Raw genomic sequence first — 22,417 nt, forward strand, 5'->3', positions numbered from 1 at the left:
CCCTATGCAGCCAATATACACATACAGTCTTGTCTCCAAAGCTGCAAGAACRGCATTCATCACAGTTATCTGACCATTATGACTTCATGAAAAGCAATATATATTATTTATATGTATTATTTTATAGCTTTTTATGTTTAGTACTTTATATATGTCTATATGTTGGTATATCTACAACAGAGCGCACAGTCACTTACCATAAAACAATAAGGATAAATCCTTGTTATAAGGATCAGTGTAAACAGTTAAACTGCTGAACGCTAACTATAAAGAAACCAGCATGATGTCTGTAGATAATCCTGACCCTTTAGGAAATACTAGTCTATACAAAAAGCTACATATGAAATGACACAGAACTATAACAAGCACGAACAGCGAAAACTGTTCTGAATTATGAAATTAACTGCAGTTGTTGAATAAAAGTATTTGTCAATTGACTCTCACAAAGATTACCAAATTTTGGCTCCTACTCATCTGGCACACAATAGGCTTTAAAAGGCTCAGCCAAAGTACTCTGAAAAGGTAACAGAGTGAATGAATTACCAAGGCTACATTTTAGTCAAGGAAACTGACAAACTGAGCTTAAAAAAAAGAGACTAAAGAAGAGGATAGTGCCTCTTTTCTACTTCCAGGTATGACACCTACACAATAAGCAGTACATGTTACACAGGATTCAGTAATCCTCTTTAGTCTCTCTCAGATTGAAGAGCACCTGGAGACAGACCCCTCCAGCAGAATATTTAGAGAACTCTAGCCATAAAACAATACAAACAGTATTTTCCAAGGGAATACAGAGAATACACTCGAGCCTGAAGCTATCAACTTACCCAAGGAATGAGTTATTGAAGCTTCATTTCTTTTAAGAAGCAGACCATTTAATTTACTTAGCACAGTATATTTTCCTCTTTGTTCTAAGATTTGGAACTCTTTCCTTGCTATGAGCAAGATCAACGGTTCTCAGCTTTACAGAAAGTATGGAAAGTGAAATATTTTCTTTTAAAACCAGCTCAACTAAAGCAATGCTATGCTGTTTGACACATAAGCCTTCTGGAAGGAAGGCAGGGCGGGGGGGGAGGAGTTTCTTCCAATGACAAATCTGATGCTACTTAAGGACAGTAATATACCACTTAACATAAATACGCTTCCAAAGACCTAGCTGACAATGAAAGATAAAATAGCACTTTAAATAGCAGTTTTATTAGGAAAAAAATGCAAGTGCTGGATGAACAGATACAAAAACATCCTGTGCTGTTTTTCACATAGTGTTAAACAGATTCTCAAAGCAGCACAGACCCTTCGGCATTTGTAAAATTAAGATATTATCTTATACTGGAAAGGTTGTTTATCAGACATTACATAGTGGAAGAAAAAGGCTTCTCCTACAATGCCAGGTAAACAAAAACTGCATAAAGCTTAAACAAGGAATTAAAGGTGTTAAAAACTGAATTGCTAGTGGTAAYGTCTCCTATTTAAAATATGTTTAAGAACTCACTAGTGAACTGAAAGAAAAGGGGCCCAACTGCATAAGGCAGGCTATTATCTCAAAATAAACTTCTATTTTTCCTGTTTGCTTGGTCCAGCAAGGATACCTATTCTCCTCCAAAGTACCCAGTACCAAAGTACCCCTCATAAAAGAGCAAAAACATTTCAAATGTGTCCACAAGGCTAGGCAATTGTTATATGCAATAAGGAAATGGCAAGACAAAATATTTTGCAAGATGAAATAGTAAAGGTTTCCCTTTTAGAAGAACACAAGCATGCATTCCATCAACTCCACATAAATCAGCCTCCTTCATCTCATATAACCCCCYCACACATCCTACCAAAAAATATAAGCCCCAAAAGTTTCAGTCCTTGGTAGGGGTGAAAGATTATTCAAATGTTAAGATACGAGCACAGGAATCACCTTACTGATATATTGGCAGTGGTAGTCAAAAGTTTAAAGGCAAAGAAAATTATTAAATGACATAAAAAATTAAAGCTTTCCATATTTTTCACTAGAGCAGAAGTACAAGTATCTGTGCAACTCAGACTCCCTCAAAACATGCATTGAACGAAGTTGTCTAAGGTTTTCCTTACTACAAAAAGAAGTYTCACAGGTGGAAGTAAGTTTTTATTGGAACAGACAGATTTCAGTTTTTGTCAAAACAAGCTGGATATTGGAGACACTATCCCACAGTAGCACTTTCTAACCTCCAAGCAGTTAAGGAGCAATAAGGATCATTCAAACATAGTGCCAAAGTACCAGGCTACAAACCATCTGCATTTCTGCCAAGGATGGAGAATTATTTCAAGCCTATGCATGAGTGAAGAAGGACACACACAAACCCCCTTCTCCGCCCCCCCCCCCCACACAAAAAAAATCAGTAGATACAGAAGATAGAACACTTTTAAAAAAGATACATATCTCAAGCAGTTAGAGAAGATGTACTCACTATTAGTGCATACATATTCTTTAGCTAAGGACATGTCTTCTCTTAAAAATGGAGATGTTAAAGGGAAAGGACAGCATATGCAGTAACCGGCATTTTTCATACTTAATTTGGAGAGCAGGCTACTTTGTTATGCTTATTTTGTACATGACGAAGTTTGTACAGTTAATCCTGAAAAGAGTGATTTTGCTGGACTTAAATCTTTTAATACCTCTTTCCAGGATAAAAATTCCTTTCATTAAAGAGGCTAAGAACATTAACATTATTGTTAGTACTAATGGTTTATTTACTGCAGGTTACAAATCGGCAGTATGGTCAGGTTTATTCACTGTAGATTACAAAACTTCTCCCATATGGATATTTCAGAAGTCATCTGTTTTTCAGTACTTAGTAATCAGGAAAATGCCTTACAAGGCGCATTAAGGTTGCAGTGCTCTCTTCAGCTAACAAGAAATCAAATTGAAAACTTGTCATAAACACTAATTTCACAACATAATAGATCTGCAAAAAAAAGGATTTCTGAGTTGAGTCAAAAGGAAAGTGAAGATGGCTATGAAAACAAGCCTACTGGACTCCTTAAAACCMCTCGCATTTGCAAGTTTTTAAATATGCTAACTACTTATCAGTGCCCAGTTATACATGCAAGTACAATTCTGTTGGTTTGTAGTAGTATAATCCTTACTCAGTAAAATTGTGAGGTGGCAGCAGACTGACTACTACGAAGAGAAACTCTGAACTCTATGACCTCAGGAGACTTGTTTTCTCAAGAAAGATAAGGTAGGGGAAGGAAAAAAAAAAAGTAGTAGTAGTGAAGAGATGAAGAGATTTGTAAGGAGGGTAGTAAAGAAAAGGCACAAAGGGGAGTACCAACAGAGAACAAAGCAAGACAGTGTGATAAAAGCACAGGAAGGACATGATTCTGCTGCAGACCTAAGGTTCATCCAACTCAGTCAAAACACAGTTCATCCCATTCTTCCATCAAATTCTCATAGCTCTTGCAGCACACTCACATAAAAGCTTACAAAGATTAGTCTCTCCAAGTKTSAMACTTGGAGAGTGTTACAAAGAGACCACTCAAATACACTCAGAAGATGATGTCATATCTATCATCCACTGACGACCCAATAAAATGATCTGGAGATAGAACTATGTTCTAGGATCTGGTTTGCCTAGATACTAAGTTTTCTAGGGTTTTTTTGTTTGTTTGTTTGTTTTTGTTTTTTAAGGAAAAAAAGGGGGGAAGTCATCTGTATCTGAAGACCTTCTTTTTCACCTTTCCTCATAACAGAAGTCTCGAAGTTCTTGCAGGACACACGCATCGAAGAACTGAAGGATGACTTTAGTTTCCTGTTTCTACTTTAACTCCAATCCTCTTGTAAGACACAGGAACTTTAAACAAGTTTCTATAGAAGTCATCAGCACTTATATCTCACCAAGTCAGCAGTTTTCTATTTTTCTGTTAGTTACCATGACACTACTTTGGTTCACTGAAAGTGTCTATCAAGAAACTTAGTTTCTGCCAGGATGAAGAAGATTTGCAGGGAATGAAACACAGTAGTCACCTCTAGTATCAATTACCAAGTGAAATCATGGGATATGCTAACTAACACGAGACTGTACAAATTTGTATTTATAGACAGAGAAAAGAAGAAATAATCACATTAATCAAGGAACTTGTAGTGTTTAGGTCATATCATTACAAAGACTAGGAAGCACCCTAACTTCTCCCCATTTTTAATCTTGCCATCACTAATAAAATAAGAGAAATTACAGTATTTTATTTTCAGTGCTTTGGTAACAGTTCTAGCTCAACTTCCTGAAAAGCTGGTTAAACTTGTGCATCTTCAGTATATTACTTTCTTTTATGGTTTCAAGTTGGATAAGATAAAAGACGTACACTGATAGTGGTCAATATACTGATGTGCCTCCCTAAACAAGAAAAATGTTTAGTCCTTACACTGAACCTCAAAATAGTTCTTCCTTTTTATCCTGTTTTCAACTTTAGGATAAAGTAACACGCCCAAAGCTCAAATATTTAAAGTAAACAGCTCACATACTACATATATGTACRTATATATTTTAAGATTTGAAGAACATTTGACTACATGTGACAGAAGGGATGCTAACCATACACTACCATAATGGAGATATGTTAGTAAATATAATTCACCTGAAGCAAAGACTATATTCCAATTTGCTCAAATTTTAATAATTCTGAAATATAAGCAAGTGAATTTAAGAAATTCCAATTTTTTTGTAAGGCAGTTTGTTGCACGTTTGTTGACCAATTTTGAGCTGCTCCTAAAATGGAATTTACACATAGGATTCTCCTTTTTTCTAGCTGTTCAGGTGACTGTAATCTACTAATCTAATTTGACTAAGTAGTTCTCATAGGTCAGTAAGTTTCCAGCCCAAAGAGCACAGTACTTGTGACAGACATACATTATACTTAATTCAGCTATCACTTCTCACAAATTGCAAACAGTATCCTAATCCTGTGAATAGATTTATTCTAAAAGATACAAAGAAAGCAACATCATTTTTTCAAGATTCTCCACATTTTGGCCTTTTAAACAGGCACTTCATGTTAACAGAGCAATAAAATAACATTCAAAGAGATCAAAAACAGCTTGGAGAATGAGGAACCTCTTTTTATTGGAAGAATAAGAACCTACTTTACTTGGCCAACTGGATCACATTTATAGCTCATAAATCAAGTTTATGTATACATATTTATACATGGGGAATATATAGCAGGTTTAAGATCACAGACTGTATTTATTGCTACATACAAGTATTTGAATACATCTTCATGTGAGAATAATAGATATGAAAGTTTGCTCAATTTATAGTACAGGAGGATGCATACAAGTTTGCACAATTTATAGTTCACACTTACAGTAACGAATTAAAACCTGACAGCTAAAATGATTACTATCTCCATTCATTCAACCTGTTCCTCCAGAARCTATTGCAACTTTTAAGATGTTTTCATTCATGAATCAGTTTTATTACCCAACCCAGCATTTTAAAAATAGGGACAAGTTTACCTTGGAAATTGAGCCTCATGTGACTCGAACAGAAGATAGTTTGAAGGCCATGCTCTGTAGCAGGGACATCATCAAAAGAGGCTTGAGGACAGCTGTGAAGGAAGCTCAAAAGAGCAGAGGCCAGCATAATTGGCAGTGCATTCAGCAGTCATACAAAGTAATTTCTCAACTCACACTGGCTGGCACAGCATACTGTAAGTGTTGCCAATCGGCAAGATTTTAAAAATACACACTGGAGACTAAAAATATATTTCTGATTATTTACCTTCTGAGTTAAGACTTGCAAAAGAAATGCGAGAGAGTATTGAAGCTTCCTCTCCTCCAGTCATTTGAGTTACAAGTTACCTCCTAAAATGGCAAACAATATTTTCTTGCAGTCACTTCTCCATAAGAGAATTTGCTTAAGATAGTTGTCAATATTTCAGTTATTCAAAAACTGCATGTACCTAAGCACTTAAAAATCAAACCTCCCCCACATGAAAGAGCCTTGGATCTCAAAAACTCTACAACTTTGTTCTAAACTCTCCTGAAACACACACACGGCATTTACTGAAAGGTAAAAGGCAAAAAGTGAACTTACTGAAAAGAAGAGTTGACTGTTTGCAGAGTATAGAACGCAAACTTTTGCCTCAAAATTAACTTGTCCCCTCTGGGGGGAATAATACTCAACAACCATTTGACATCAGAACAATGCACACATGCCTAATCAAGAATCCGAGTGGTATTTAACCAGTGGAGGCACCAAATATGCCAAGTATGACATATGGCATTTTCTATTAGAAATGTTCTGTTTCAGAGCTGGGAACAGTCATAACAGGTCTCACGGAGCAGTAAATCAAATCATAATAGATGTGGGACAAAAAGTACTAGTGAAATAACTAATTTTCCTAAAGCTACAGTATTATTTTCTATCACTTTAAGGCATCAAGACGCACAGATTTCTAAAGTAGCACTTGTACAAATAACATAAGTCAAACCGAGTTTACTTTCTCACATAAATGAGCAAGAAAGTACCCACAGAGAAAAAACAACCTGAACGTTTCAGCTCTCATCTGCTTAAATACAGAGGTTAACAGTTTCAGAATCCCAAGTACTGAAGTACTCCTTTAAATGTGCAGCTATTCTATTGCCACTCTTACACAGGAGAACTCAAATTATGCAGGAAAAAAATCCAGTGTATGTGCTCAAAAAAGAAAAAAAGTAACAAGTAATCCTCAATAAAGCCTGTCAGCAAGCATTGCCAAGAGATGTACCACTGACATCCAAGACTGAATAGGCCATTTACTTGCACCTTTGTTTTTTTGTTTTGTTTTTGTTTTGTTTTGTTTTAATTCTCTAGTGAACAAGGTCAGTGACAACTGCATTGAGCTTCAGGAGTTCTACTATATAGCAGCAGTTATGTTCTTACTTTAAAACCTGCTGAAAAATCTTACTAAGTATTTTGACTACATGTTCTTAAATTCTAAACACATGATGTCAATTGAGAGAATAATACAAGTACCCAGGATATAAGTTTCTCTATGGCTCTTTGCCTGTACAGCTGAGAACTGTAATACTTGGAGGCAAAAAAGGTGCCTCTAGCTCATTCAAGATGTGAACAAAAGAGAAATAGAATTTTGAATTAGGGCCTGCAGAAAAATCAGCAGCTTCCAACTCTGCAATCATTACTTCAGCCTTCTGAAAAGTTCCTGTTGGTTTAACAGCCCAGAAATGAAATCTCAACAGAGGCCTCAAGAAATCTGATTGCCAGTAGCCAGTACGCTGTCAAAGCACACAGTGTTAAAAACCCTCAGAGCTGAAGGTGCAAAATGGAGAATCAAGTTGAAATGGAGACAAAGGACTTGGGTAACAATGCAAATATATTAGACTAATACGAAAATGTAATACCTCAGGACACTGCGTATTATTTAGTTGTTGGGAAATACTAGGAAGAAACCTACTGTCTATCAACAGCAATAGGAGAGAGAGAAACTTGCCTGAAACCCTGACCAGTGTGTCAAAAGCTAAAGTTAGAAGTGACAGCTGTGTCCAACATCAGGCTATGCAACAGAGAAATAAGCAGGTTTTCTATTGTACTCAACTATTCCCTTATATCAACTTTCTCTGAAGTTTGGGTAGTCCTGCACAGCACTTCCTGGGAATTTCATTTTATCACTGACAATCAGGAAACCTCTTGGACTGCTTCTAAACTAAGAATGTCAAGACAAGGAGCCAAACGTATACCTGCCTGAACATGTGAGCAATACACAAACATTAGACCAACACGTGTGCAAGTTGCTTTTGAGAGACTGCTCAAGCCAATGCTAGAGAGAAGRCCACACTCTAGAAATACTAAGGGGATAAAGACAAAATGCATGGACTATCCTGCCAGTAACCTATGCTTCAGACTGATTTATTTCTGCAAACTAAAAACAGCTTCGATTACATATACAAATTCTTAAGAGATGATCTTCTAGATGCCTACRTACTGGCAATTTAATTGGACCTGGGAAAATACTCTCTCTGTGACAAAAGAATCGGTTTGCTTTGGAAGACAACTTTTCCAGACTATCAAGCCCCAGCAATACGCCTGAATCATTCGTGAATTGAGCACTATGCAAAGAAAAAAAAAAGGGGGGGGGGGATAATCATAGCTGTTCCAAGTGATATCTAACATTTACAAAACAGATGTAATTTTGGTTTTAGTGCAAAGTTAAGTGTTGCAGACTTAGAATGGAGACTCAGTTCAACCTCATTTTTAAATGCGTATCTCTAAAATGGCACATCATTTCAGTTCATATATCAATTGAACTGAAATTGATATACAAAGATGCAAGACAAAATGAGCCACAACATTAAAATGCTACAGCCTGGCCAAAAATATGAGTAACCAGAAACACAATGCCAAAGGTCACAACATCCACCAACAGCACTGCACATGCAAGCCATTGAAAAACCACTGAAAAACAGTAATAAAAAAAGTCCTACAGAGAGGCAGTAAGCCAGCATCACCCCAAGAGAAAGAACTTAACACATTTTTCAGATACCTTGCCAATAACCTCCCCACAGTATCCAACCCACTAAACATTAAAATCTGGAAGAGATATAATGATTCTATAGCAACCAGCTGCTGAGATATTTTTCAAACAGAATAAACTGAATACAACTGCCAAATACTTTCTCAACACATTTAGCCTGTTCCTAGTGGGAAGAGAAAAGTATGTTAGCCTCTGCAACTGAAGAGACAGTGCAACTCTGAGGTCATTACAAAACCAGGGCAATTTAAAATAAGTCAAGATACCAAGGAATAGGCAAATACACAAAAACACAAATCCTAGGAATGCAAGTTCCTACTACTTAGCAAGGACTGATATATCACACAAGAAGCCCCTCCTCTGCAGCAGTACCTCTGTGAGACTTTTTTTCACACTGGTTACTCCAACACTACCTCACTAGAAGACCCATTTTACTAATACCTCTGTATTTCACTCTAATACTTACAGAGTCTATGAAGGAGTCTTCTAGAGATTTAGAAATAAGAATATTAATGTAAACACATGTCAGCTCCACAGTGGAAGTTGCCTGTGGCTGTAATTTACTTTCTAAACTCTCAGAATAAGGCAGTAATTTGGACATAACTGCTCCTGCTATAGGCTTGCTGAGGTACGTATCTGTAATAAGGTACWCCCACTCTACTGTACACCTACAAGCACATCAGCTATAGCATTTTTCTCAGCAAAATTTGAACCAGAGACCACTAGAATTTTAGAGAATGCCTCCCCTTAGTTTGTATACAAGACAATGGAAATTTCAGATACCTTGCAAAAATAATTAAGAAAAATCAAGGCTAATACTAGGTTTATACATGTTGTCCCAAGTATGTAGCCCCTGTAGAAGACTTTTAGGAATATATAAATCAAAAGAAAGGTGGAAGCCAACTAACTAGACAATCTCTCTCTCTTTTCCATTTATTGCAGTTAAGTTTTGTTTTTATTTCAGTCTTCACAGAATAAAGCCTTTAACCTTTTATGACAGCCGATGCCAATTTAATATGAGATGGAGATACCGGTGGACTATTTTAATCTTGTTTCATTAAATAGTACAGGGACCACAACTGAACTCAACAGGTAAGTGTCTAAAATATCCTATTTAAGATAGATGCCCATTTTTCCTCTTCAGATAATTTTCCTTCAAGATAGTTACTTTGGCCTAGTGTTTCTCTACCTCTCTTCTCCAACTGTAAAGCATGGCTTRTCATAAACATTTAAGCTACTTCAGATAGCTGAGGGCTGCCAGAAAAGTCAAGAGTTTCCTCTTGTGTTTGGCCTGGTACAGATCTAAATATGACTACTGCTGCCACCTTCAAAAATAATAATCAAAGCCAACTAAGTTTGGAAATCTGCAGACTGGCCATTCTCCGTTATCTGTAGCCTTTTGCCACCTGCTCCCCTATGTTTTCCATCTTTTTAAAATCACTCTAGCTATGAAGTACCATGAGTGGAGAGTAATCATATGCATTGTTCTCTCTGGAGAATTCAATTAAATATATATATACTTATGTTTTCTGAACTTGGGAAAGGCAAAAATCAGCACAATAAACCTCCACAGAGAAGGAAGTCAAGTTTCACAAGAATTTCAATATATGCAGGCTTCCTCGGTTTCATTTCAACACAAAAAGTTTAGCTATGTCAGCATTTCGGATTCATAATGCTTGCAGGGCTTTTTGTTTTCAAAAGACAACTAAGGACTAGTCCTAAGTTTCGTGCACTGTTTTGACCTTCCTAATAAGAATGCCCTATTTTAGYTTCAAATATAACAATGCTAGAGACCCTAAGTACACTCAGGAAAGCTATTTTAACGCAATTATTTCCCTGTCCCAACTAGCCTGTAGGTTGCTTTTCCCAACAAACCCCAAGTGCTTGAAATCAGGATAGGATAAAGGTAATCCAGGAAATGTAGGAACTTGGCACTGCCAAAACAATTAAATCCCAGAAACTCTAGGAATTAAGCAACTTCGGCAGAGAATCCTATTTTCCTTGGAGCTATGGTTTTCCTGTTTGAAGCATACATAGCAGAAAAAGGCAAAATGATTTCTCCAACTTCATGTGATTTCTGGTCATAGAAACCTTATTACTTACCAAAACCACCTCCAGTTAGGGAGGAGGAAGAATCCTCCCTCTTACTTATAAAGAGTCCTGAAAATCCCATAGAAGAAAAAAATAGGCAGATTTATTATTCAAGTATCAATGGGGCCTACTAAGTATGCAGAAACAACAGCCAGCTGAAAAGACTACAGTTACAGGTGCTGAGATTTCAGCTACTGTCATCTCTGGACCGCATTCAATTCCTTAAACCAACAACCAATAAGAGCCACCAATATAGAGCACCAAAAAGTCAAAGCTCCATTTCTCTTATCCTAACCTCCCAGTACATGGTAAGACTAAGAAAAAAAAAAAAAACACAATTCTACATATTCCTACTCTTTTTAGACCTACACTTCTCCTCCTTTCTCAATAAGAACTCTAAAGCCTGCATCATCACACAAGCAGCAAAGTACAACTAGCTCAGATCCTCTCAGCTTCTTATCTGGTCATGAAATTCTGACTTCTAATGCTGCAACCTAAATATTTCTGCTGCAGTGTGACAAAGAAGCAACAGCAGAAACAAACAGTGATGCATAAAGTCTCAAAGAAACCACACCACATTAAATTTGGTTATTGCTGTACAAAGACTGTCTTTAAATGAAGTGCTAGACACTAGAATCAGATGATGTTCACATGGAAAAGCTTGTCTTCATCTACCTTAAAAAAAAGAAAAAAAAGTAAAGTTTCATCAAATACATTCAAGCTTTTCTACAGTTCTACTACAACACCAGTTGTTCTTATCTGGGGACACTAATACTATCTGATACTAAGAAGGTTAGTCAGATAGCCTGTACACAGATACACACAGACACAGTGGCTTTTATTAAGCTAATATTCCTTTATTTCTTTCCTATTGATACCGTATGTCAAAGACTACTATCTTATTCTGTACTACAAGTTTCTAATGAAAATGTGGCTATTTAATCCCATTGAACTGCCCATACAAACGATACCATCAATGAATCCACAGTCTTCATCAGGATCTTCCTCATCAACATTCTTCAAAAAGTCTTATGACATTACAAAGAGAATAAAATAATACTTGAGCAGGGAAGGCAAGAATAGGTAGGAGCACCAAAGTATCAAGCTGTTACATAAGCTTGTAGAACACATCAAATCAGTTCGTGCAGGAGTATTTTATTTATTTAGAAGACAAGTTTTACTCAGGGATACTTCGGGGTTGTTACATAAGTACTCATGTTTTTATTTGTAATTTGCTTTGAAATAAAAGCAGTTTAAACTCACTGGGTTATACTAACTCAACTATTTAATACAAATAATCGGTCTCTTTTTAAAAAAAGTCATATAATAGTGTYTGTCAGTAGTCTGGAGTCATGAAAGAGCACTTTACTCAGAAAGACCCTTTTTTTTTCTCCTCCCCCAAAAAACCTTAACAAGAGAAACTGTTTTGCTTGCATCATCTACAGATAGCATAACTTCTAAGCAATTCCACCCAATTAAAACATCAAGTTTAAATAGTAGCATCAAATGTACCTCTGGGACAGATTTAAGGAATCAATTCTTTACTGCACTTGACATGCTAAAGTCAACRTTGAGCCTGGAGTATTTCACATTTCTATTGCAGAAGAGCAGATTCCAATTATGTTGCAGAGCCAGATGACTTAAGGTTCACCCATAATTTCTGGTTGTGCAAAAAGGATGACTGACTAATCAAAAAAGCATAATACTGTTAAAATGAAACTGCTGCACAAGCCTCAACTCCACTCAGACTATTCTGTTAAGAACTGCGGTTTCAAGTCAGATCAGAGCATGGATAATATCCCTGGCCAATTCATATCAGCAGATCTGGTTCAGAGATGATAAAAGCATGAGGTTCARCTCAGCTAGATGTAAACACTGACATTTATTTTATGCTGGACTCTAGTCATTCTTTACAAACATGAATCAGAATGGCTAGGAAGCAATTGGGACAAGACCTCAGCAAGCAACAGCATTAGCCAACCAGGAAGAACAGCTGGATTACTGAAGACTCCCAGAGAGCATATCCGAAGTGCACAAATGTGAAAATGCAAAAAATAAAAGATTCTGATGCTTTCATCACGGAGAATATTCAAAGAAAAAGGACGGGAAAACGTTTTTAAAAACTATTATTTTGGGAAAATAGAGCACACAAGGGAGGCTGGAGACAGATTATTGAGAAGAGTCCAAAAAGTGCAGATGAAAGAGTCTCTCCCTAACACACTCCCTCATCTTAAATGCCTAGTCATCAGGCATTGATAAGGTCTACCAGCGTTTTATAGAGAGGTTAAAATTTTATTTCTCAGCTACTATATTATAACTAACCAACTGCAACGGGAAGAGCAGAAGGTAGTACCACTTTGAACCAACTATTTGAGTCCTATGTCAACTGAAGATTTCTCCTGTGAAAGTCCTAGATCACTCACTTTGTACGACTAGTACCATACGGAGAGATCTTAACAAACAGTTTTCAACACTAAGACACAGATGCGAACCAAGCCACTGACTCCTCCTCAGGAGGAGGCTTGACTTCACAGTCAAATCTTACCAATAATTCCAACATTATATCTAGCTAAATACTGCACCACACAAAAAAAAAATGAAATTGTATTTGTCTTCTTCCCTTGCCCATATTATCCTGTAGGTTGCCAACACTTTCTTGAAGCAATACCATTCCTCAGCAAAACACTATCAGGCACACTTTGCTTCTATCATGTTTCCAAAAAATAATGTATTACGTGTATAATACTAGATTGCTGTTTATTCTTTTATAAGCATAATATTATGTACTGTACTTAAAACCAAAGTGTAAGTAAGGACAAACAGAAAATGCAGAAGTATCTAAGTAGGATAATGGATGCTTTCAAACCATCATTAAACATCTCCAAAATCCATGATGTCTGACCATCAATTTTTCAGACTATCTTGGCAAGTGAAAATATATCTTAACATTTTAATGTTTTGGACTTTTTTCTGAATTTAACTTTACAAACTAGAAATGGAAGAGACAACCATATAGAACAATTGGAAAAGGATGGGGGGGGAAGTCCTGCTATACATCTTTTTTCTAAATGAGGTATTTGTTTGAATATCTGCATCAAYTTACTTCCACACTACTTCACATCAGCAAAAAACCTTCCCTTCTTCTATTTGTTGTTGATTATGCTACCTATTTTGCAATTCAAACACRCATACTGAAGAATAGAGGTATTAAAATAGAATGCCTCTCCATGAGAAAATTTTTTAAAGTATTTCAGACAGCTCTACAAACTATTTTCAGTAGTTCACCTCACACAACCTTTCCTCATTCAGATTGGCTCTTATGGACATCAACAGAAGATCTGGGAGAAAATTCAAAGCATGCTATTTAGCTTTCTTTAATTTTATCAAAAAGTACATTAAAAAGATCAACCAGTTGCCCTGTAAGGTTTCAAAGAGAAATTAAAGAACTGCAGCCTTTTCTTTCCCGAATATGTTAAAAGTAGTTAACAAGGTAATATCTATTTATTTTAAGTAATATCTAAGAACCTCAGTCATTATAGAGAACCTTCTTCAACTTCTACACAAAAATAAAGAAAAGAATGACCTTAACAGATCTAAGCTAAGAAGCAATGCATGGACAGAATCCTGAGGGGCAAAACAAACAGGCATACCAGTGCCAGAGGAGTACATAATAAATATTAAGCACTGAAGGAGGATCTCCACAGCAGGAAAGTGCTTACTTGGACAGCATATAGAAACGCTTCAAAAAGTACAAAGCTTAGATGGGAAAGAACACCTTTCAGCCTTCAGATAATAGCAAGACACATAGGACAATAAAAGTAAAGAAATACAGACACAAGAGAAAGAAGAACGAGTAAAAACAATGTTGACTAGTGAAAGCACTAATTTAGGAAAGCAATCATTGCAGTAGCATTGGCAATAGATGTACAAAAGGATCTGGTTACAGAACTGCTATTTAAAAAGCCAATTACGCTGCGCTGGATGCTCATAAAAAAAAAAAAAAAAAAAAACTCGGAGTATCACAGAAATCCATCTACTGCAGAATAAAACAAAGTTCGAAAGTTCATGCAACTGGAATCCACCCATGATTTCTGAAAAGTCATTATTTCTCTTTCCAGAAATAAAAACCACCTCCTTTTGTTTTGGTACAAAATTAGATTACTGGCATTTTATTACAAAATACAGCTCTGAAACTGGCAGTTTTATTTCATGACCATTCTCTGTGAGGAAGAAAGACTCTCACTTCCTCAAAATACTCTGAGGACTTACTGAAGTTAATCGAACCTCCATAGTGAAAACCAAACTGGATGTCAACTTACCTCTCCTCTACCTAAATCATACTGTTGCTCTTCTCTCTTCCTTAGTCCACAAGGAGCTTGCTACAATCCTACAGCATAGTCACCCTCTGTATCTATTTGAATTGCTCTGTGAAAATACTTTTATTACAGAGAATTTTACTTTTATTACAGAGAATTATAAATTAGCTGAAAAATACCATTTTTCAGAATTTGCTCTTTGCAATTCTTCATCCAAAATTACAGTATCTTATAAATCCCCATTTAACTTATAGGTGCAAGAATACACCTGAAAGTTCATCAGACCTAGAAATCTACCAACATATGACAAAATTAGAAGAAAAAAAATAAGTACTAGAAAAAAATCAGGCAGGCAGTATGGGCAATTTTAAGAGTCTCTTTCCTGCCGAGAGTAGCAGTGTTARAAACATAAGACAAGGACAGATTTCTCCAGCGGATCCTACTGACGTCCCTTCCTGAAAACAAAAGTAGGCAACTGAATTTTTGTCTAAACCATAGAAAATTGTACAGAACCTGTAGAGGGCTGAAGGCCTTGCCTGCAAGGAACTCTTCACACATGCATCTATGTACTGTGACAGAGCCCCATCAATGGTCAGTTTGGTATGGCTGTGAGCACACGTTCGTACAGAACAGCTTGCAGGATCAGGGATTAACAATGTGAAGCTAATGTCTAAACATAGCGTAACATAACTGGAACCGGGCAACTGAACAGATCTTCTCAGTCTTTATCTTCTTTCATTGTAGGATTGGCCAGAGGAGGAGAAAAAAAAAAAGTAAGTTTTCACTGGTTCTGCCATGACCTGTTAAAAATATTTTTTAAAAATATATTAAATATGATACCTCATAATTAGGTTACTGTACAGCCCATATTGTTGTGCTCATGAAACTCAAATTGTTATATATAGCCACAACAGAATACCTGAAAATTCTGTTTTTAGTTACTTGCAATAAAAGGCTTATTTTTAATATAGAAATGGTAACCCCAAAACACAAAATTAACTTGACTGTATCTTTAGAGTCTTCAGATCAGGTATATGAACACGTAATATACAAGTGCTACACTTCCAAAACATAGCTGTAGGGATTCAGTTGTAATATAATACGAAAATAGAAATCATTGATAAGTGTCAGAGTGTACCTACATAAACTGAGTTTGACCTTTGAAAATAATATATGCAGCTGACTGCACAGCTTCTTCAGCTAAATGAGCACACACACACACACACACACACACACACAATTAGCTTCCTAGGATTCAGTATTTGATTTCTCCTTTACAGTTCAAATGGCAGGCCAGCTAACAAAAAAGATGTATACTTTGTAAACTAGTAAAATTAAAGAACTATGCTGTACTGACAACAGGTAACTTGTTTGTTTTGAGCTGTGTCATTGCTTTCTTAAACACACAACTAGACATCATTATAATAGTTTTTTTCATATACTGTTTTTGGATACTCACACTGAGACATTTAAAATCCTATCAAAAATGGGTATGAGTTCTTACTTATCCAATGCAACTCCCACACGGATATGATTGGTTCTCAGCTGGCCTGCAGAATCACATAAGAAATGCAACAATTTGATTTGCACATCTGTTACATTTACTGACACACTGACTACTTTATAAAATGTTGCAAAACTGTAATTAATTGCTTAAAACAATTACTATCTTATTTAAAAGTTCACATACGGTCTTTAACTCAATTGTAACGTGGTTCTACAGATCACTCTGATCAGAGGGCAAGGGCAAAGCAGATGACAGCTGCCTGTTGGTAAGCTAATACAGTGGTGGTCTTCAAAACCTAATAAAGTTATCAGTACAGAAATTCCTAACGTCAGATTTGAGAAAACAGAAATCTGTGCTCTGCATTAGATGTCACTCAGTACCTTCAGTAAGCTTTCTAATATATACAGCTTTAATTTTAAAGCAGATTATTTTAGTCCTGCAAGTCTTAAAAATTCAAAATATATGTGGGTAGTTAATGCAATGAAGGTGATTTAGTTATCCCTAGCATACTGTTCAGTAAAAATATACACAGATCATAAAAACAAACAGTGATGCAGAAATTGCCTACTTCTTTCTTTAAGAAATGGGGGACCAGAACCAGAAGTTTTTACTATGAAGTGTATGATCAGCTAAAAGTTTCACTTTAATTTGATTTATTTTCAGTTATAAAATCTAGAAATTACTTTTGGAAAGCATCTTTGGAAAGTAGAACAGCTAACTAGCAAACCGATTCAATGATACTACTTAGTTTTATTATATATGGTTTGAGTTAGGAATTTTCTAAACACTAAATAAAGCCCTTTGATGTAACTCATGAATGATTTTATAGGTACAGTTAACTGTTGCAATATTACTTACAGTTATGTATGAAAGCACAGAAGACACTGTGCTACAAGGGAGTTCACTCTGGTGAAGACCTTACTATTTTAGGTGGCTCCCATAAATATTCTTTGAGGAGCCCCAGATTTAAACTCAGCTGTAYTGTGTATTTTTAAGAAATATTAGTAACTATAACCTACAAGTTGTATATTTATATGGAGCCTATAAAACTGTACCTTAAGATGATGCAAAGATAAACTACTGTCCAGTTGTTTACAGTGAACTAGTGATCTTCAGGAATAGATCCATAAAAGATGTTTAGGTAATGAATCCTCATGAAAATCAGAAGCAGCTAGACATCAAAATACAAACGGAAACCTYGACTTCTGAGTCAGTAGGTCTTTGCTGAAGTTATTTTAATAGTATTATCAAGGCTTGCTTGACATACCATATTAATACTGAGAACCATGAGGTAACACACTTTCAAACCCATGATTTTCAAGTATAGCCATCACACAAAAACTTACTCATGTAACTCAACAGTATTTTGATTTCAACTGTCAAAACCGTGACAACCATGAATTTCCTGTGGACACACACAACCATGAAGGGGAAGGAGGATGAGACTGGTAACTACTGCAGAAGAGAAATACACCTCAGGGATTTAGGCCATTAATTACATGCTCATTTTTAAATTCTAAATATGCATTTAACACATACAAATCTGATGACAAGTTGATTTTACAGAGAAAAGGGATGACAACTACTAAAATGAAATTGATATTAATTCAATCATCTCAGAAACAATACATGAAAAAGCCAAATACATAAGTATGCTTAATAAATTTCAGAAGAGAAAAAACAAACATGCAAGTTTTTCTGAATTTTTATTGATCACAATGAAGAAAATATCATAAAAATGCAAAAATTACTCACTTATTTTTGTTGTATCATCTAGTCATAGTGTTGTTAGGACACGCTAAACTGAATGCAACATCCAAGACTGWGAAGAATATTACCCTTTTTAGATTCATTCAGTAAAATTGACTGACACTGCCAAGGTCACTCAGGGAGCTCTTGGCAGATCTTTAATTAAAAAGCTCTCCTCATTCTTGTGCTTTTTTATACCAGGAAGAAAATCACTATTATTACTCTGCTAACATTATTAAGTAACCCCTAATAATAATAAAAAACACAAGACAGACTGCTTAGAACAGTTCAAGACAGACTGCTTAGAACAGTTACAAGAATCTCTAGAAACTTTCAAATTCCACATTAAACACCCCACAAGGGGATGCTGCACTTCAGTGAAGAGTTCCCCTTGGAAAGAGGTTCACAATGACTTCTAAATAGGTTTTCACAGTGGAGATTTTTCCACCTCATTTATGCAAGCTTTCAGATCTACAGAGCAGCTTACTTATCATGTTCAAGGAAAGTAGTAAAGACAAAAACTACTGTTAAGAAAATTGCTGCAGAGATACAAGAGGAAAATTTTTCCCACGGTAAGGTAGCTAGAAAGCATAAAAACATATCAGAAATAACAGAAAAATAAACCTTTATTTAGAGAAAAACATAGGGTACTTTTCTTCACTCCTCCCATGGAAAATTATTTCATGTCCAGTCATTTTCTATTCTGGCCAAGAAGTTATTCTTCTGATGCACTGAGCTAGGTAGATAAATTCCTATTTCAAATGAAGGAAAAGTCTTTAAGATCAGTGATTAACAATCATGCATAACTAATCTTTCCTATATATACAGTGCATACTCTTAYTAAAAACTTGACTACCTCTACCCTTTCCACACACATAGCTATCTAAGCAGCTGATTAACTAGGTATCTACATGCATACTCCAAAACTATACAGTTTGTTATTATGTTTTATGAAGGATTTTGAGTGGCAAATTCAATTATAGATATGCAATCTGTAATTAAAATATTAAACATTTTGACATATCTGGAGTAACAGTGTCACCAGAAGTCAGTGGAACCTATTGTATTCCTTTTTTATTTTAGAAAGTGTACTTTTAAAGGGAGGATAAGTACTTTCGGCACATATCATACAGAAGTTTTGGCATTCCATACTCAGGTTTTAAGTATACAAATGATATATCATTCGCACTAGCCCAGACATCTAATTGTCTACCATACAACCCATTGTCATACTATGCAAGGAAAAAGAAAAGCAGCTTACTGTATAGGGACCACTTCAAGTTCAGCAGCTATATTAAATGCAATAAGCATTCAAAGTTTCTAGTAGACAACAAGGTCAAAAGCAACTATCTTTTTTGGTAACAGTTTTCTCATCTCTTTAGTTCCAACTAGGTCAACCAGTGAAACACCCCCAACCAAAACACATACAGCAAACAAATCTTTGTGCTTATGATTTATTCTACTCTAYTACTAAAGACAGCATAAACAATGTTAATAGTTGACAATTGTCCACGATGATCTTCTCAGATTTCTTCAGGCTGTTGCTGACATTATGCTCAACTTTATTTTCCTCTTTATTCTACAAACAGAACTCTCACATTCCTATTTCCCCTGCATTATCCTACTGAAAACTAAAATTACAATCTGTGATTAAAGTACAAAGATTAAAGTACCAGAAAAAGCTATTCATCATCATCATTTAGAATGATTTTATCGCTAGATGTATCTTTTTTGAATCCAAATCCAAACTAATTGCATGATTAGAGGTATTAATGAAAGGGCGCACACACTTTCCACCAAGCAGCTAACAGTAGTGAGAGAATAGGCACAGCAGATCATTGGTTTGTTYTGAGATAACAGTTCTCACTTTACTTCATCTTAGTAGTTATCCCACTGAATCAAGTCTTAACAGAGAACTCTCAAGAAAATACAACTACTCTGAAAAGGATCTTACRTGGAATTAAAAGCAGTGGGATATTATACAGGGAACATTAGAACTGAAAGAATTAAATGAAGTTTCTGAAGCAGCAAGTGGAAACCATGGCCTGCCCAGCTCAAAAGAAGTTCAAGCCTAACACACTGGAGAAAATGTTCAGAAACAGTTCATCTGTAYGAAACATGACCCCTGTAAAGCTGCCAAAATCAGTGAGAGCATACAAGTGCTAATCACGCAAGCTAAAAAGGGCCAGAGATGCTTTGACTTACGTGCATGCCTACACCTACACAACAACACATCTTAAAGTATAAGTTAACAAAAGTAATGCAATTGTTTACCTGTATTTCTATACAGTACACCTCCTCATCATCCACAAGCAAATACAGCCTTCACTTCCGTACTTGCAATTCTGAATACAACTGACATATAAGATTCCTCCTTCCACATCTCATCCCTTCAGTAGAACTTTGAAGATGTAGTGCAAGGATTTTATAATGGAAAGAAGAATTTAGTAATCAATTCATTGGTATGTTAAAAACTATACTGCATAAAACCTTCACCAGTATACATTCATCAACAAAGTTATTGGTAACAAGGAAAAAAGGTAAAATAAAGAAAGATTGTTTAAGATTGAGTGTGGAATAACATTGCAAAAGCTAACACTTTYCAGAGCTATCAGTGCCTAAATACACCGCTTCTCTTTCTGATTTGGGTAAAGAATGCATGCACTTGAATGTTTACTTCAAATATTGTTAAAATACGCAGCCACCACCTTAAACATATGTTGCAGTACAAGCTCTAAACAAAAAGTATACCTTACAAACAGCAGAGGAGGAGAGAAAGTGCCAGCARAAAACAGACTGATTCTTGCTTTAATGAATACCAAATTATCACATCTGGAATGCTAGTTATTTTACTACCAAGATGTATTTACTAAACAAAACTCTCTTACTTTAACAATCTATGGAAGTGTTTTCCCTATCATGATATCCACACCCCACTGAAAGGCAGAGTTCACAGGAAAAAAATGTTTCCTAAAAGCAGAAACAGCATTTCTTTCAGTATAAAGAAGCAACTGAATAAGAACAAAAGATGCCCCTAGGAAATATTATCTATAAAGTCGTCTGCTAATCTAAGGTAAATAGAAATGAAGGGACAAGAAAACGACCATATACCGGTTTCCTTTTCCTGAAGCCTTAACAACATTCCCTTGTTCAATTGGTGGTGTGCCCTCTTCAAGCCATAAGGGATGGCATTCCTCCTTCCCTTCGCACCAGGGCGGACTGTATGTGTCGAGGGGGAAGGGAGCAAAGAGGACGGAGGCAGCAGGAATAATCGTTATTTAACGCGGTGAAAGGAAACCCGCTACCGCGGCCGCACCAGMCATCGCTTCCAGTCCACGTCCGAGGTCCCCCAGAGGACACAGGCGGCTGGGGCACAGCTCCCTCCGGGAGCGATGGCTGTCTAGTGACGGCGAGGGCCGCGCTATCAGCGGGCCAGCGCACAGGAGCCGTGGCGCTCCCCCCGCCGCATTGCCCCGCTTCCCTCTACCCACCAAACCGCAGCAGCCAGAACGGCACGCACGAAACCCGCCCGGCGAGGCACAAATAAGAGCAGTAACTAGAAAAGCCGAGCCCAAGCAAAGCAAGCAGCAGCGCCCGCGCCGGCGCGCGGCAGCCGGGGCGCACACACCGCCCGCCGGGGCCGGACCCGCACCCGCCGGAGGAGGCGGAGGGGAGGTACCCCGCGGGCGCCCGCCTCACGGCTCCGCGCCCCCCCCCCCCAGCCGCCCRCAGCGGCGGCGGCCACGACAGCGAGAGGGAAGGCGAGCAGCAGGAGTAGCGAGGCGCCTCGCTCCGCGCCGGGCACCCGGAGCCTGTCACCGGGGCCAGGCCCCGAGACACGCCCGCCGGTACCGGGCAGGGGGGTTGGGGGGGGGGGGGGGGGACGAGGCGCCGCGGAGCCGCGCGCGCGCCGGCAGCCGTTGGCCCGGGGTGAACGGTCGCCCTTCCCGCGGGGGTGGGGGGATTGCCTCCCCCCCCCCCGCCTTCACCCGCTCCCGTCGCCCAGCCGTACCTCATATCTGCGCGGGCCGAGGGGCCCTGCTCACACCCATGGCGACAGCGGCGGGGATGGAGGAGCCGGAGCGGCGTCCGCCACCGCCTCCGCCAGACGCACCATCCCCTCCCGCTGCCTCCTCAGCCACCGTCTGGGGGGGGGGGGGGGGGTGGAGGAGGGCGGAGGGAGGAGCCCTGCCTCGCGCTCGCCCTCAGAGCCGCCGTACTGACGCGCGGCAGCTCCCCTGCCTCCCGCCCTCCCCTC

General features: G+C 37.6%; 1 protein-coding gene across 4 annotated transcripts in view; it reads right to left on the reverse strand.

The window, feature by feature from the left end:
* The window catches only part of ITSN1 (intersectin 1), a 136,858-nt gene extending 114,549 nt beyond the window's left edge, over positions 1–22,309 (reverse strand). For 3 of the 4 annotated variants that reach the window (XM_085297742.1, XM_085297743.1, XM_085297740.1), the window contains exon 1: positions 22,172–22,309. The gene's annotated coding sequence lies outside the window, so the exon portion shown is untranslated. Of the gene's footprint in view, positions 1–21,270; positions 21,379–22,171 lie in introns of all 4 variants that reach the window. The other variant, XM_085297741.1, reaches the window with a different exon arrangement.
* Between the last annotated feature and the right edge of the window lie 108 nt (positions 22,310–22,417).

Source organism: Rhea americana, unplaced genomic scaffold, assembly GCF_003343005.1.
Source record: "Rhea americana isolate MKP2758 unplaced genomic scaffold, rheAme1 scaffold_130, whole genome shotgun sequence".
NCBI lineage: Eukaryota > Metazoa > Chordata > Aves > Rheiformes > Rheidae > Rhea > Rhea americana.